An 18,446-nucleotide genomic window follows, 5' to 3' on the forward strand; every position below is an offset into this window, starting at 1 on the left:
AAAATTGCTCACAGTATTCTAAATGGGGCCTAACTAATGCTTTATAAAGCTTCAGAAGTACATCCCTGCTTTTATATTGGGGCAGCACGGTAGCCTTGTGGATAGCACAATTGCTTCACAGCTCCAGGGTCCCAGGTTCAATTCCGGCTTGGGTCACCGTCTGTGCGGAGTCTGCACACCCTCCCCGTGTGTGCGTGGGTTTCCTCCGGGTGCTCCAGTTTCCTCCCACAGTCCAAAGATGTGCAGGTTAGGTGGATTGGCCATGATAAATTGCCCTTAGTGTCCAAAATTGCCCTTAGTGTTGGGTGGGGTTACTGGGTTATGGGGATAGGGTGGCAGTGTTGACCTTGGGTAGGGTGCTCTTTCCAAGAGCCGGTGCAGACTCGATGGGCCGAATGGCCTCCTTCTGCACTGTAAATTCTATGATAATCTATGATATTCCAAGCCTCTTGAGATAAATGACAACATTGCATTTGCTTTCTTAATTACGGACTCAACCTGCAAGTTTACCTTTAGAGAATCCTGGACTAGGACTCCCAAGTCCCTTTGCACTTCAGCATTATGAATTTTGTCACCGTTTAGAAAATAGTCCATGCCTCTATTCTTTTTTCCAAAGTGCAAGACCTCGCACTTGCCCACGTTGAATTTCATCAGCCATTTCTTGGACCACTCTCCTAAACTCTCTAAATCTTTCTGCAGCCTCCCCACCTCCTCAATACTACCTGCCCCTCCACCTATCTTTGTATCATCGGCAAACTTAGCCAGAATGCCCCCAGTCCCGTCATCTAGATCATTAATATATAAAGAGAACAGCTGTGGCCCCAACACTGAACCCTGCGGGACACCACTCGTCACCGGTTGCCATTCCGAAAAAGAACCTTTTATCCCAACTCTCTGCCTTCTGCCTGACAGCCAGTCGTCAATCCATGTTAGTACCTTGCCTCGAATACCATGGGCCCTTATTTTACTCAGCAGTCTCCCGTGAGGCACCTTATCAAAGGCCTTTTGGAAGTCAAGATAGATAACATCCATTGGCTCTCCTTGGTCTAACCTATTTGTTATCTCTTCAAAGAACTCTAACAGGTTTGTCAGGCACGACCTCCCCTTACTAAATCCATGCTGACTTGTCCTAATCCGACCCTGCACTTCCAAGAATTTAGAAATCTCATCCTTAACAATGGATTCTAGAATCTTGCCAACAACCGAGGTTAGGCTAATTGGCCTATAATTTTCCATCATTTTCCTTGTTCCCTTCTTGAACAGGGGGGTTACAACAGCGATTTTCCAATCCTCTGGGACTTTCCCTGACTCCAGTCACTTTTGAAAGATCATAACTAACGCCTCCGCTATTTCTTCAGCTATCTCCTTTAGAAATCTAGGATGTAGCCCATCTGGGCCTGGAGATTTATCAATTTTTAGACCTCTTAGTTTCTCTAGCATTTTCTCCTTTGTGATGGCTACCATATTCAACTCTGCCCCCTGACTCTCCTGAATTGTTGGGATATTACTCATGTCTTCTACTGTGAAGACTGATGCAAAGAACTTATTTAGTTCCTCAGCTATTTCCTTGTCTCCCATCACTAGATTACCAGCGTCATTTTGGAGCGGCCCAATGTCTACTTTTGCCTCCCGTTTGTTTTTAATGTATTTCAAGAAAATTTTACTATCATTCATAATGATACTGGCTAGGCTACCTTCATATTTGATCCTCTCTTTCCTTATTTCTCTCTTTGTTATCCTCTGTTTGTTTTTGTAACCTTCCCAATCTTCTGACTTTCCACTACTCTTTGCCACATTATAGGCTTTCTTTACTGCTTTGATGCATTCCCTGACTTCCTTTGTCAGCCATGGCTGCCTAATCCTCCCTCTGATAACCTTTCTTTTCTTTGGGAAGAACCTCTGTACTGTGTCCTCAATTACTCCCAGAAACTCCTGCCATTGCTGTTCTACTGTCTTTCCCACTAGGCTCTGCTCCCAGTCGATTTTAATCAGTTCCTCCCTCATGCCCCTGTAGTTACCATTATTTAACTGTAACTGCAGGGGCAGCACGGTAGCATTGAGGTTAGCACAATTGCTTCACGCTCCAGGGTCCCAGGTTCGATTCCCGGCTTGGGTCACTGTCTGTGCGGAGTCTGCACATCCTCCCCGTGTGTGCGTGGGTTTCCTCCGGGTGCTCCGGTTTCCTCCCACAGTCCAAAGATGTGCAGGTTAGGTGGATTGGCCGTGCTAAATTACCCTTAGTGTCCAAAATTGCCCTTAGTGTTGGATGGGGTTACTGGGTTATGGGGATAGGGTGGAGGTGTTGACCTTGGGTAGGGTGCTCTTTCCAAGAGCCGGTGCAGACTCGATGGGCCGAATGGCCTCCTTCTGCACTGTAAATTCTATGTAACACCGTTACATCTGATTCTACCTTCTTTCTTTCAAATTGCAGACTGAATTCTACCATATTATGATCACTGCCTCCTAAGTGTTCCCTTACTTTAAGATCTTTTATCAAGTCTGGCTCATTACATAACACTAAGTCCAGAATGGCCTGTTCCCTTGTGCTCCATCACAAGCTGTTCCAAAAAGTCCTGCTGTAAACATTCAATGAATTCCCTTTCTTTGGGTCAACTGGCAACATTATTTACCCAGTCCACCTGCATATTGAAGTCCCCCATGATCACTGTGACCTTGCCTTTCTGACATGCACTTTTTATTTTGTGGTGCATTTTGTGCCCCTGGTCCTGACCACTGCTAGGGGGCCTGTACATAACGCCCATTATGTTTTTTTTGCCTTTGTGGTTCCTCAACTCTACACCTCTCACTCTCGAGAAACCAGACAGAGATTCTTGGAGTTTTAAAACAAAGAACAAAACAAAGAACAAAGAAATGTACAGCACAGGAACAGGCCCTTCGGCCCTCCAAGCCCGTGCCGACCATACTGCCCGACTAAACTACAATCTTCTACACTTCCTGGGTCCGTATCCTTCTATTCCCATCCTATTCATATATTTGTCAAGATGCCCCTTAAATGTCCCTATCGTCCCTGCCTCCACTACCTCCTCCGGTAGTGAGTTCCAGGCACCCACTACCCTCTGCGTAAAAAACTTGCCTCGTACATCTACTCTAAACTTTGCCCCTCTCACCTTAAACCTATGCCCCCTAGTAATTGACCCCTCTACCCTGGGGAAAAGCCTCTGACTATCCACTCTGTCTATGCCCCTCATAATTTTGTATACCTCTATCAGGTCGCCCCTCAACCTCCTTCGTTCCAGTGAGAACAAACCGAGTTTATTCAATCGCTCCTCATAGCTTATGCCCTCCATACCAGGCAACATTCTGGTAAATCTCTTCTGCACCCTCTCTAAAGCCTCCACATCCTTCTGGTAGTGTGGCGACCAGAATTGAACACTATACTCCAAGTGTGGCCTAACTAAGGTTCTATACAGCTGCAACATGACTTGCCAATTCTTATACTCAATGCCCCGGCCAATGAAGGCAAGCATGCCGTATGCCTTCTTGACTACCTTCTCCACCTGTGTAGCCCCTTTCAGTGATCTGTGGACCTGTACTCCTAGATCTCTTTGACTTTCAATACTCTTGAGGGTTCTACCATTCACTGTATATTCCCTACCTGCATTAGCCCTTCCAAAATGCATTACCTCACATTTGTCCAGGTTAAACTCCATCTGCCATCTCTCCGCCCAAGTCTCCAGACAATCTAAATCCTGCTGTATCCTCAGACAGTCCTCATCGCTATCCGCAATTCCACCAACCTTTGTGTCGTCTGCAAACTTACTAATCAGACCAGTTACATTTTCCTCCAAATCATTTATATATACTACAAAGAGCAAAGGTCCCAGCACTGATCCCTGTGGAACACCACTGGTCACAGCCCTCCAATTAGAAAAGCATCCCTCCATTGCTACCCTCTGCCTTCTATGGCCTAGCCAGTTCTGTATCCACCTTGCCAGTTCACCCCTGATCCCGTGTGACTTCACCTTTTGTACCAGTCTACCATGAGGGACCTTGTCAAAGGCCTTACTGAAGTCCATATAGACAACATCTACTGCCCTACCTGCATCAATCATCTTAGTGACCTCCTCGAAAAACTCTATCAAGTTAGTGAGACACGACCTCCCCTTCACAAAACCGTGCTGCCTCTCACTAATACGTCCATTTGCTTCCAAATGGGAGTAGATCCTGTCTCGAAGAATTCTCTCCAGTAATTTCCCTACCACTGAAGTAAGGCTCACCGGCCTGTAGTTCCCGGGATTATCCCTGCCACCCTTCTTAAACAGAGGAACAACATTGGCTATTCTCCAGTCCTCCGGGACATCCCCTGAAGACAGCGAGGATCCAAAGATTTCTGTCAAGTTATTTATTACTAGCTATAGCCATGGTTCCAGTACTACAACTACAGGCATGATCCAAGGATTACACAGACAATTTACCTTTTGGGTTTGGTTACAATAATTTAGCATATAACAATCAAAGCTGTACATTTGCTTCAAAATTATCTATGTCCATTCACAACGAATAATTAGGAGTACATAATGTATATCATATTCTGGCCACGTATACTTAATTATAATATCACCAAGCATGTATTATCTCTACTTATCTAATAGCTGCTAGATATAATTAAGATAAAAATATGCCTGACCAGTGATGTACCATACTCCCTTCCCATTGTAACTTGTGTAGAGTGGACACACATTATTATTTTTTTTAAATTTAGAGTGCCCAATTATTTTCTTCCAATTAAGGGGCAATTTAGCGTGGCCAATCCACCTACCCTGCACATCTTTGGGTTGTGGGGGCGAAACCCACGCAATCACGGGGAGAATGTGCAAACTCCACACGGGCAGTGTCCCAGAGCCGGGATCGAACCTGGGACCTCGGCGCCGTGAGGCAGCAATGCTAACCACTGCGCCACCTTGCTGCCCTATAGTGGACACACATGACCTGCAGCTGCATATTGATCGATTGAATTTTTGTGTGCGAATTATGTGACAAGTCTCCCTCTATTTAATACAGCAATGGTCCTTTAATGGTATCTGTAGACAGTTTGAAACAACTGGGGCGGAATTCTCCGTAATCAGCGCGATGTCCGCCGACCGGCGCCAAAAACGGCGCAAATCAGTCCGGCATCGCGCCGCCCCAAAGGTGCGGAATCCTCCTCATCTTGAGGGGCCGAGTCCTTACATTGAGGGGCTAGGCCCGCGCCGGACTGATTTCCGCCCCACCAGCTGGTGGGAAAGGCCTTTGGTGCCCCGCCAGCTGGCGCGGAAATGACATCCCCGGGCGGTGCATGCGCGGGAGCATCAGCGGCCGCTCACGGCATCCCCGCACATGCGCAGTGGAGGGGTCTCTTCCGTCTCCGCCATGGTGGAGACCGTGGCGAAGGCGGAAGGAAAAGAGTGCCCCCAGGGCACAGGCCCGCCCGCGGATTGGTGGGCCCCGATCGCGGGCCAGGCCATCGTGGGGGCAGCCCCCGGGGCCAGATCGCCCCGCGCCCCCCCAGGACCCTGGAGCCTGCCCGCGCCGCCTTGTCCCGCCGGTAAGAGAGGTGGTTTAATCCACGCCGGCGGGACAGGGATTCCAGCAGCGGGACTTCGGCCCATTCGGGCCGTAGAATCGCCGGGGGGGGGGCCCGCCAACGTGCATGGCGCGATTCCTGCCCCCGCCGAATCTCCGGTGCCGGAGAATTCGGCAACCAGCGTGGGCGGGATTCACGCCAGCCCCCAGCGATTCTCCGACCCGGCGGGGGGTCGGAGAATCCCGCCCCAGTCTATCTTCACTGTTTTTTTGTCTTTGAGAATTTAACAGCTTGTGTGACTCTTAGCTTGTATAAATTACAACCGACCTTTAACCCTTTCACTTCCCTCCCCTATTGCCATGCGTCTGACATTATTTTTAATAAACATTTTATTGAGGCATTTATAATTTTAACATTTTAACACATTAACATTCTAAATAACAGAGCAGTCCGACACACGCAAAACCCGCCCAGTAACATACCCAACTTCTCCCCGCCCTAACTCCTAGCTTCCCATATATTAGATTCGCTGCCCATATTCGTCACTTCAATGGTCCCCCCGCCCCCCCCTGTCCCCGACCACCACCACCACCATCCCCCCGCCCTTCTTTCTGCTGACGGTCAGTTTTCCTTAAAGAAGTCGATGAACGGCTGCTACCTCTGAGTGAACCTCTGTATTGAACCGCTTAAGGCGAACTTAATCTTCTCTAGCCTGAGTAACCCTGCCATGTCACTGACCCAAACCCCCCGACTTTGGAGGCTCCGAGTCCCTCCATCCCAGCAAAATCCGTCTCTGGGTCACCAGGGAGGCAAAGGCCAAAACGTAAGCCTTTCTCCCCCCCTGGGCTCCCAGATCTTCCGACACTCCAAATATTGCCACCTCTGGACTCGGAGTCACCCTCCCTTCCGGGACCTCTGACATGACATCTGCGAATCCCTGCCAAAATCCCGTCAGCTTCGGACGCCCAAAGCATATGTACATGATTCGCCGGACTTCCCCCGCACCTCCCACACCTGTCCTCCACTTCCTCAAAAAACCTACTCATCCGGGCCACAGTCAAATGAGCCCTGTGGACCAGCTCGAACTGGATCAGGCTAAGCCTGGCACACGATGAGGATGCATTGACTCTTTTCAGGGCCTTCTCCCATAGCCCAGCTTCCAACTCCCCCCCCCCCCCCCCCCAAATCGTCTTCCCACTTCCTCTTCACCTCCCCGATTGAGACCCCTTCCCACTCCATCAATTCTTTATATATTTCCGAGACCCAACCCTCCCCAATCCCTGTTTTAGACGTCACCTTACCCTGTAGTCCTCTCAGAGGGAGTCAAGGAAAGCTTGGAACTTGCCTCCGGAGAAAGTCGTGTACCTGCAGGTACCGGAATCCGTTCCCATCCGGCAACTCAAACTCCTCCTCTAGCTCCTCCAGGATCGGGAAACCCTCCTCAATGAAGAGATCCCCAAATCTCTCAATCCCTGCACGCTCTCCTAAAGCCCCCATCCAGCCCCCTCCCCCCCTTCCCGGAGCGAACCAGTGATTGTCACAGATCGGTGACCACACTGACCACTCCAGTCTCATATGCTGGCTCCATTGCCCCCACACTCTCAGGGCTGCCACTACCACTGGGCTTGTGGAGTACCGAGCCGGCGAGAATGGCAGAGCCTCCAGACTCGTGCCCTTACAAGATGCCGCTCCCACACCGACCCTTCACCCACTACCCACTTCCTAACCATTGAAATATTAGCTGCCCAGTAGTAATTAATAAAGTTCGGGAGGGCCAAGCCTCCCTCTGTGCACCCATGGTCAAGAAGTACCTTTCCCAGCCCATATGAAACCCGAGATCGCCGCGTTCATTTTCCTAAAATATGCCTTGTGGATAAAGATTGGGAGAGACTGAAACACAAACATCAATCTCAGGAAGAGAGTCTGACATTTTATACCACAAACTCTTTGCTCCATCCTCGGCATCTCCTGGCAAGACCGGATCACAAACCTCAAAGCCTAAGACAGAACCCAGACAACAACCTCTGAGGCAATGTTCCAGAGAAACCAACTGCACTGGGTAGGACATGTAGTTAGAATGGAAGACCATTGTGTTCTGAGGCAAATCCTTCACGGAGAGCTAATGTTTGGCAAAAAGAACCCCAGGCCGATAGAAACATGCTTAAGGGGAATCTGAAGAGGTGGTGGCATTAGGTCAAATGGGCTGGAAGAATCAATGTGAGAAGGAATTTGTTGGAGAACCTTGATCTGTAGCGGTTCCGTCATCTTTGACAAAATAGACGTCAACATCTTCCGCTGCTTGCAAGCAATGCCATAGTGCAGCATCTGTCCATGCAAGAACATATGAGTTCCAATGGCCCAACTGTTTCCAACTCTGCGTCCAGACTGGAACTACATAACCATCTCCGCGTTCATCATTGATGAGTCTGCACATCCATCACCTTCTCGAACCCAAATGAGAACCATCATCATATGATTGCCAGGTAGCAGAGCTTGTACCTTGTGTACTGTCGATCACCAACCTGCATTTTTATCAACTGAAAGGAATTAAATTCCCTCAACATGCAGGTGCTTTGTGACTACAGGCTGCGCATCAAGCTGAGCTGTATCCCCTATCCTGTCAGCAATCCCGACTCTGTTATCCTGTTACAGTTTGTGTCACCTTTATTCCAGCCACATTACAGGTTGCCACTGGGGCGCCAAGGGCGAACCTCCTTGCACACCACTCATTTTCCCTGTCAGGAACCGTGCAGTGTAAGCCTATATGACAGTCAAGATGTGACACAAAACCTAACCGAGGAAATGATCGACATAGTCAAGCAACGTTTCCACAGTTTGGACCATTCCAGAGGAACTTTCCACCCCGATGCAGGTATCCAGATTTGTTGCCAATTGCAGAATGCAACAGTAAAGAAGGAGAAGGAGTTGGAATGACCACCAGCACCCTTGCCTGTCAGAGCACTCAGAGAGACTCCACCACCATTCTCCAATACACCATCATTGCCACAACCCTTACAAGCATCATCTGATTGCCTTCTGCATCCAAAACATACGGGTTTTGCCCTATTTCCTACAGTTTACACCAGGGTTCCAGCCCTTAGTTCCTTTTTCCCAATTATGGTTCAAAAGGCATCTGAACAAACACATGGATAGGATGGGTAGAGAGGGATACGGCACAAGGAACTGCTGAGGGTTTTGGCCAAGGGTGGTATCATGACCAGTATAGGCTTGGAGGACAGAAGGGCCTGTTCCTGTGCTGTATTGTTCTTTGTATGGTGTTCCTAAAAGACCTTTCTCCAGTGACTACTGCTTGTGAAATGGAAACCAATGAGGAGACTTGACGTGGTTGTACGTGGTGCGGCTATGAGCAGAGAGTAAGAGAGAGCAGTCTTTTTACTTTAACAACTCCAGTTAGATGGTTACATTTCTTGCAACAACATCCAAAGTGCAATGCCTTGACTTTGGCATTGTCAGTAACTTCTTCCCATGGTCTCCTGAGTTGATGCTTTATCAGAAAAACCTGCTGCCCTCTCACTCTACCCTCTCCTGCGCCACATTTTCAGACAGAACTGTTTCATTACAGTCTGTAGCCAGAATCCTCTTCCCGATAAGAAGTTCAAGTGGCCTGAGGGGTGCCAGATATTCAGACTCTCCCTCTTACCAGTGTGCAGCCAAGGGATAGAATGGGTAGTGCTGACTGTATGCCTGACTCAGGATAAAGTACACAGTGGACGCCACACTCCCTCCGCGTCTGTATTCAAGACAGGATTCAATTTCTAGATACAGCTGGTGATTTCTGTGAATGTGTTTGACCCAATGATTTTGGGGAAAAACATCCATTTTTCTTTAAAAGTGCTATTTGACTCCAATGCTGCTTGTACTGACCATTTATTTATTCAATCCAACAATTGATATTCATATTTCAGATACTCGTCGCATCTAAAAGTTTCATCAGATAATAAGGACGGTGATTAATGTATTCGGTCAGGTTCAACCTGAATGACGGCGGATGTTTCAGGCTGCAGTTCATTGCCCACCATTGTTGACATCATTGAACCATTTTGCTTGCCTGCCACCTCGCTTTTTCAGCTGTGTGCTCAAATGTCTCAATAGTCATTGTCTCTTCAGTGTCCTGTCCTGCTCGCCAGACAGTCGACATGAACATTGTTGCCGACTGTGCTGAAATGTAAGCAAAATCCTTGTTTTTGATGATGGCTTTGTGCATCCACTGTAGTAAGCACTTCTCTCCCACAGGGCAGCAGCTATTATTCCTCTCAGTGTTCAAACAATGACTGGAGTGCGACCTTTCATGGTCCTGGAAACAAACATGTGAAAAAAAAATCAAGACAGCAGGCAATGGTTTATGGTTGGCTACAATTGATGGTACATTCTTCATGCTTCAGGCTGGAGAGCAGGGGCAGAATTTTATGTCCTCTCCGATGATGGGTTTAGTGACAGGCGAGCATTTAATCAGGTAGGGGGGTGGTGGATCCTGCCACCTTCTAGCCTGCACCTTGGTTAACTTTGCGATGGGAAGGCCTTTGGAATGCCTATCTGCCCCACCGCCAATTGAAGCCAATTGAAGTGAGTCATCAATGCCCATTTAAAGCCTCATCCCATTGCAGCTCATATTAATGCAATGGAGATAGGGGGGGGGGGGACTCACCATTGGGGAACATGACAAGCAAATCCAGATGCGGTTTGTAGCACAGTGGTTAGCACTGTTGCTTCACAGTGCTAGGGACCTGGGTTCGATCCCCTGCTTAGGTCACTGTCTCCACGTTCTCCCAGTGTCTGCATGGAGTTCCTCCGGGTGCTCCGGTTTCCTTCCACAAATCCCTAAAGACGTGCTGTTAGTTGAATTGGGCATGCTGAATTCTCACTCAGTGTACCCGAACAGGCGCCGGAATGTGACGACTGGTGTGTTTTCACAGTAACTTCATTGCAGCGTTAATGTAAGCCTATTAGTGACTCTAATAAAGATTATTATTATTGTTACATGTTCTTGCATTGGTGGTCCCTCACTTGAGGTGCCCAACTACGAAGGTGTGCTCACTGAGAGCCAACCCTTTGCCCTTTTGCCAACCTGCCTTCCCCACAACCCCCCTCCCACCATCATTCACCTGTGGCCTGAGATCCAGCTGCAATCCTCGTGTGGGCGTAGTACCAGCAACAGCCATCATCATCCTGATGGCGCTGCTGTCGAATAGAGCTGCTAGTCTCTGATTGACCAGCAGCTCTCAGCAAGTGGGTCTTATTCCAGGGCGCTTGGTCCCAGGGAATGCCCATTGCTGTCCAGTTAAGTGCCTGAATGTGACAAGTCTTCCTAAAAAGAAGATAAGCGATTTTAATTTTTAATTAATTTAATTTGTGTAACTGCTCCAAAACTATTAATCATAAATTTGGTGGAAATATTACTCTCATCCCCCACAACAGACATCCGCCCTGTGCTGTTAATTCAAGTCTTCTGGAAATGTACACTTTTAATTCAGGGTGTTTTCTTGTTATCCTCTCTAATACATTTCCAGTATGTTCCCGATCACAGGATCATTTCTGCTATGTCTTTGGAATATTCTCGATCTGTGAACTGTAAAACATATTATCATGACTCGGTTGTATTTGACCAGCTGGTAAAGGTAAGTGTGATAATACTTCTGATTGGTGGCATTTGATCTCATAGGAATGTGCAGATAGTATTAACGATGATCGTTGGAGACAACTTGCAGCCAATGAAGGGATATCTTTGTTTGGCCCAAAAATAGTTGTTAAAGGCCTGTGGCCCGTCAGCAATGTGAAGTGACGACGATACAGGTATTGGTGAAACTTCCATTTGCCAAATATAATACTCAGTGCCTCCTTCCCCAACTGAGCATAGTTAGACTCTGCACTTGTTAGCAGACGATATTGGAAAGCTATTGGCCTTTCTTCCCCCGGAGATTATATGTCAAACACCATACTGCGATGCATTACAGGCAAGTTGTAATGGTAACTTTGGACCAACAACTCTGGCTTCTTCGGTGCTTCTTTTGCTGATTGAAATGCTTTTTTGCATTCAGATGTGCACTGCCATGCCTGCTTTGGCAACAGGTCCAATAGAGCCACCAGATTCTGGAGCAATTTTCCATAGTAGTTGATTAACTCTAAGAATGGCCAAAGTTGAGTGACATTCGTTTGTCGTGGAGCCTCCATAATAGTTTCCATCTTTTTAGGTGCTTTGAGTCAACTCTTACTGTCAATTACTTGTCCTAGATATTGTATGGATGTCTGAAAGAAATCACATTTCTCTTTCATAAGAACATAAGAACTAGGAGCAGGAGTAGGCCATCTGGCCCCTCGAGCCTGCTCCACCATTCAATGAGATCATGGCTGATCTTTTGTGGATTCAGCTCCACTTTCCGGCCCGAACACCATAACCCTCCAGTGCCAGTACGTCCTTTCTCAAGTAAGGAGACCAAAACTGAACACAATACTCCAGGTGTGGCCTCACTAACACCTTATACAATTGCAGCATAACCTCCCTAGTCTTAAACTCCATCCCTTTAGCAATGAAGGACAAAATTCCATTCGCCTTCTTAATCACCTGTTGCACCTGTAAACCAACTTTTTGCGACTCATGCACTAGCACACCCAGGTCTCTCTGCACAGCAGCATGTTTTAATATTTTATCATTTAAATAATAATCCCCTTTGCTGTTATTCCTACCAAAATGCATAACCTCACATTTATCAACATTGTATTCCATCTGCCAGACCCTAGCCCATTCACTTAGCCTATCCAAATCCCTCTGCAGACTTCCAGTATCCTCTGCACTTTTTGCTTTACCACTCATCTTAGTGTCGTCTGCAAACTTGGACACATTGCCCTTGGTCCCCAACTCCAAATCATCTCTGTAAATTGTGAACAATTATGGGCCCAATACTGATCCCTGAGGGACACCACTAGCTACTGATTGCCAACCAGAGAAACACCCATTAATCCCCACTCTTTGCTTTCTATTAATTAACCAATCCTCTATCCATGCTACTACTTTCCCCTTAATGCCATGTATCTTTATCTTATGCAGCAACCTATTATGTGGCACCTTATTAAAGGCTTTTTTGAAATCCAGATATACCACATCCATCGGCTCCCTGTTATCTACCGCACTGGTAATGTCCTCAAAAAATTCGACTAAGTTAGTTAGGCACGACCTGCCCTTTATGAACCCATGCTGCGTCTGCCCAATGGGACAATTTCCATCCAGATGCCTCGCTATTTCTTCCTTGATGATAGATTCCAGCATCTTCCCTACTACCGAAGTTAAGCTCACTGGCCTATAGTTACCCGCTTTCTGCCTACCTCCTTTTCTAAACAGTGGTGTCACGTTTGCTAATTTCCAATCCACCGGGACCACCCCAGAGTCCAGTGAATTTTGGTAAATTATCACTAGTGCATTTGCAATTTCCCTAGCCATCTCTTTTAGCACTCTGGGATGCATTCCATCAGGGCCAGGAGACTTGTCTACCTTTAGCCCCATTAGCTTGCCCATCACTACCTCCTCAGAGATAACAATCCTCTCAAGGTCCTCACCTGTCATAGCCTCATTTCTATCAGTCACTGGCATGTTATTTGTGTCTTCCACTGTGAAGACCGACCCAAAAAACCTGTTCAGTTCCTCAGCCATTTCCTCATCTCCCATTATTAAATCTCCCTTCTCATCCTCTAAAGGACCAGTATTTACCGTAGCCACTCTTTTTTGTTTTATATATTTGTAGAAACTTTTATTATCTGTTTTTATATTCTGAGCAAGTTTACTCTCATAATCTATCTTACTCTTCTTTATAGCTTTTTTAGTAGCTTTCTGTTGCCCCCTAAAGATTTCCCTGTCCTCTAGTCTCCCACTAATCTTTGCCACTTTGTATGCTTTTTCCTTCAATTTGATACTCTCCCTTATTTCCTTAGATATCCACCGTCGATTTTCCCTCTTTCTACCGTCCTTCCTTTTTGTTGGTATAAACCTTTGCTGAGCACTGTGAAAAATCGCTTGGATGGTTCTCCACTGTTCCTCAACTGTTTCACCATAAAGTCTTTGCTCCCAGTCGACCTTAGCTAGTTCTTCTCTCATCCCATTGTAATCTCCTTTGTTTAAGCACAAAACACTAGTGTTTGATTTTACCTTCTCACCCTCCATCTGTATTTTAAATTCCACCATATTGTGATTGCTCCTTCCGAGAGGATCCCTAACTGTGAGATCATGAATCAATCCTGTCTCATTACACAGGACCAGATCTAGGACCTGGCACAAAGCCCATGCATCCGAAGACATTTCAGTGCGACTTCTAAGTGTCGTAAATGTTCTAGTTCATTCGTGCAGGTTATCAATATGTCATGTACCCCTTGGTTGCTGCTAAGGATCTGGTCCATTGATCGTTGAAATATGGCTGGTGCCAGTTTTATTCCAAAAGACAATCTCTTGTAGCGGAATAGGTCTTTATGAATGATGATAGTGAGCAGGTGTTGAGATTCAGCCGCTACATTCATTTGCGGTACACCTGTGATAGGTCAATTTTTGCTGAACTTCTGTGCTCCTGCTAGTCCTGCAAACAAATCTTCAATCAATGGTAGCGGGTATTGATTGTTGTCTTAAAATCTCTGCAGATCCGAATTGTATCATCCTACTTCATGACAGGTACAACAGGGGTTGACCAGTCACTACTAGTAGTGACGGGTTCTAAGACTCCTGTTTCCACAAGTCTCAGTAATTCTACCTCGACATTAGGACGCATAGCATTGGTTACAGCTCTCACCTTGAGATATTCCGGCTGGCTATTTTCTTTAATCTTCAAAGACACCTGTACACCTTTCATGGACCACAGTGTATCTTCAAAAACACTGCCGTGTGTTTTCATTACAGTCTGTAAGTCCAAATTTTAATCAACTATGCTGTTTACAGTGCTCCAATTCAGTTTTAACTTTTCCGGCCAAGAGCTGCCAAAGAGAGCTGGAAAGTTTCCTCACACTATATGATGTGGTAACTTTATGGTTTGACCACTTAGCTCGATCTTGACTGTGATGTAACCTCTCAGTGGCACTGTCTCTTCAATGTAGGTCTTCAAGATCACATCTGCTGATTTCAAAAACAGATGATTACGTTTCCGTTCGTCGATGGTCGATGGCAAGTCACCCCAGGGTAACTCCATTTTTATAGGGTGCCAATTCAGCTTAGGCCCTATCCAAAAACAATGAGAATCACCCTGGACTGAGAGCACGTTCAACTTCTATTCTTCGTCAGAATGAATCGCTTTGGTTTCATTCTGGTTGTTGTTCTTTTCTTCCGCATTGTGAACTTTCTTAGTTGAATTAATTTTGCTTCCCTCTTTGATTAAGTTCTGTGTCTTCCTTGGAACATTTTTCACTGGAGAAGTTACTTTACTTCAGCAAGCTCTTGCTGTGTGGCCAGTTCTGCCACAATTTTTACATTGGCTGTCCTTGCTCCAGCAATCAACCTGTGAATGGTCTGTGTTTGCATAGTGATGGATGAAACACGTGTTGCTGGGTGGATTTCTTCTGGGCAGCAACAAATATGTGGATCCTTGTACTTGTCTTGAGCTGAGAAGCCTCCTTAGCTGCGAGCTCCATTGAAATGGCAATATCTAATGCAGTCTTCAGACTTAGATTTACTTCCATTAATGATCTTTTTTCAATAGTCTCATTTTCAAACCCCACACTAAACGATCTCTAATTGTGTCGTCTAATGAGTCTCCAAATTTGCAAAACTCTGCAAGTCTCTTGAGGGTTGCAACGAACTGCAGAATATTTTCCCCTTCTAATTGATTCCTTTGCTGAAAATGAAACCTCACCACAATAATTAATGGCTTTGATGCATAATGGTCTTCTAATGTTTTAACCAATTCTTTTTTAAAAATTTATAAATTTAGAGTACCCAATTCATTTTTTCCAATTAAGGGGCAATTTAGCATGGCCAATCCACCTACCCTGCGCATCTTTGGGTTGTGGGGGTGAAACACACGCAAACACGGGGAGAATGTGCAAACTCCACATGGACAGTGACCCAGAGCCGGGATCGAACCTGGAACCTCAGCGCCGTGAGACAGCAGTGCTAACCACTGCGCCACTGTGTTGCCCTGTTTTAACCAATTCTTAACCCTGGTTTCTCAGGCTGAACTAAGCTTCTTAATAGTTTAAATGTTTTGCTACCAATTGTACCTAGGAAGTAACATTAATATCTTCCAAAATGGCCGGAAAACGGGAAAACCACAACAAGTGACTATTTCTCACATGACGCAGTCTTCTGATTCACATTTCAGCCTGATGGCAGGATTCATACATCTGTAGGGGAAATCCTGCCCCTAATTTCTTTTTACAATTCCCATGCTTTGACCTTTCTGTGCATCCCATTCATTTATTATTTTTTTTCTATCATTGGATCTGGGCCATCCCTGTGAGCCACCTTCTTGAGCTGCTGCAGTCCATGTGCCATAGGTGCACCCACACTGCTGTTGGGGAGAAAGTTCCAGGGTTTTGACACAGCAACAGTGAAGAAAGGGTGATATGTTTCCCAGCCAAGATGGTGTGCAGCTTGGAGGGGAACTTTCATTCAGTGGTATTCCCATACATCTGCTGCCCTTGCCCTTCCAGGTGGTAACGGTTGGGTGCTTGGAATGAGATTTGGTGAGTTGCTGCAGTGCATCTTGGAGATGGTGCACATTTATGGATCTCTAAAAATCTACACATTACTTTAATAACTTTAAATGTTTTAGTGTCCAAAGATGTGCAGGTTTGGCATATTGGCCATAATAAATTGACCCTTAATGTGTCCAAAGATGAGGTGGAGTTACAGGGATCGGGTGGGAGAGTGAGCCTAGGATAATCTTTCGAAGGGTCAGCGCAGACTCAATGGACTGAATGGCCTCCTTCTGCATTGTAGGGATTCTATGATTCTATGAGTGCAATTCCACTAAGCCCTGGCAAGAAATTTAGTCTAATTATTATGTGATTTTATTTCAAAAAGGGACATACTGGGGTAAACTTCCAATGGTGCCAGAAAAGCTTCTGATCATTTTCATGGTCAGGCCCAGGCATTGGCTATCCTCAGGAAGTTTGGTGTTGTGCCCAATCCTCTCCACATCAGAAATGCATGAAGAGGAAAGTGCACTGGCGGTAAACAATAAATGGTCATGGTGTTGCTCTCTTTTGTGGCTCTAAATATGGCGGTTAATAAGGTCGCCTTTCTTAATCTTAATTATGAATATGTTTTCAGAGTCGCCAGGTATCTCTTGATACCGCCACAAGGTTAAACCGAATACCGATCAAAGAGCCAATACACCAGTTAGTTAGTTCAAAGTCAATGATACTTTACTTACACACAGTATGATTTACTCATGCACAATAACACTACAGGCTAAACTATGTCTATCACTAATACCTCTACTTAACTTCGGGTGCCCACTTAGGTCAGAGGAACAATGGCCGTTGTTCGGATCTGAGGCTGTTGGGTTCGAAGAGGTAACAGGAATACAGCTAAGGTCGTCCGTCTGGTAGCGAGCGTTGAACTTGAACTTACCTGCTTCTGGTGGTGCAGGTGGAAGGGTCTCTCCGCTTCAGAGCCAATTCCAAGAGGCTGAACATATGGCGGGGTTTCCTTCTTATACTCGGGGGGCTTCGCACGCTTTTAGGCGGGCCTTAAACTTGGTCCCAATTAATTGGGCAGCTTCTCGATCACTGCCATCGGTCTGAGCCAATAAAGGGGCGGGTGCCTTGATGGCTGGGCGTGTCCTAAGTGGCCGTTGGCCTTGCTTTGTTTGTTTCTTCTTGCTGGGGTAGTGGCGCCGGAATGTCTGGGATGGTACCGGCTACCTGAGCATTAGTCCATTGTTCCTCGGAGATGGGCCATCAATATGTAAATCGACCCAGAGTTTCGGTTCTGTCTGCAGTCCGTCTTTTAAATACACATTCAGGCTCTGTGCCTGCTTGTTACTTTGCATTGTCCATTTTTCCCTGTATGCTCTGCAAGTGTCCATTTTATATACTGGAAGTGGCCATCCCAGATGGCTACAACGGAGACGCTTATCTTTAACAGCAAAGTGTTGTTGAAACTCTATAATTATTGCATGTCAGTATTTTTAGCGTAGCTGAACAAGGAAAACAAATTTTGGTTTATAGACTGATGTGTGAGATGAGGAGGAGGAATTATTTTATTAAGTATTGGATAGAGCAATTGCATTGACAGAGGGGAGAAAAATTCCAGTCCGTTGGTGGGGGGACTTGTTCACGGTGGCTCTGAAGATGGTTGGGTGATTTTCTATTACACTAGCGCTCAAGAGAGCTGGTGATTGTTGCTGCTAGTCCTGCTTCAAAAAAGCCATCCTGCAAAAGGGTGATCCACAGTCATAAATACAGCTTCATTTGAAGGGAAATGAGCTTTTGACAAGTACTGAAGTTGCCAAAGCAATCGTTGATTCTAAAAACAATGAATTTGGCAATACTCAAGTTAGGACAGATAGCATCAGATCAGCAGCTCAAGAAGCAATAGTACCAAGTTTTATTTGGCAGTTTGCCCCTGATATGCATCCAGAATCATTAGAGGAAATCAGTATGCATGCCTTTCTGAAATGTATTTGCATGCCATTTAAGTTGCTGCAGTCTCTTCTAATGCTGAAGAAGCCAGGGAAGCTATGAAAGCTTGGAAGCAATGCAATCGAGGTCTGGGATTGGAGATAAGGGCTAACACTCATTTTCTCTCTGGAATTATCCTTTTTAGGCTTTATCTGGAAGCAAGGAATCTAGCACTGAAAGTACAAATTCATCCTGGAACAATGTGCTGTATAGATTCCACGTTAATGAGCAGTACATCGTTGCTATACTATTCCTTTATCGAGTGACCAATTTCATCTCCTGCCCTGGCCATGGTGAACCAAATAGT

Source organism: Scyliorhinus torazame, chromosome 19 (assembly GCF_047496885.1).
Source record: "Scyliorhinus torazame isolate Kashiwa2021f chromosome 19, sScyTor2.1, whole genome shotgun sequence".
Classification (NCBI taxonomy): Eukaryota; Metazoa; Chordata; class Chondrichthyes; order Carcharhiniformes; family Scyliorhinidae; genus Scyliorhinus; species Scyliorhinus torazame.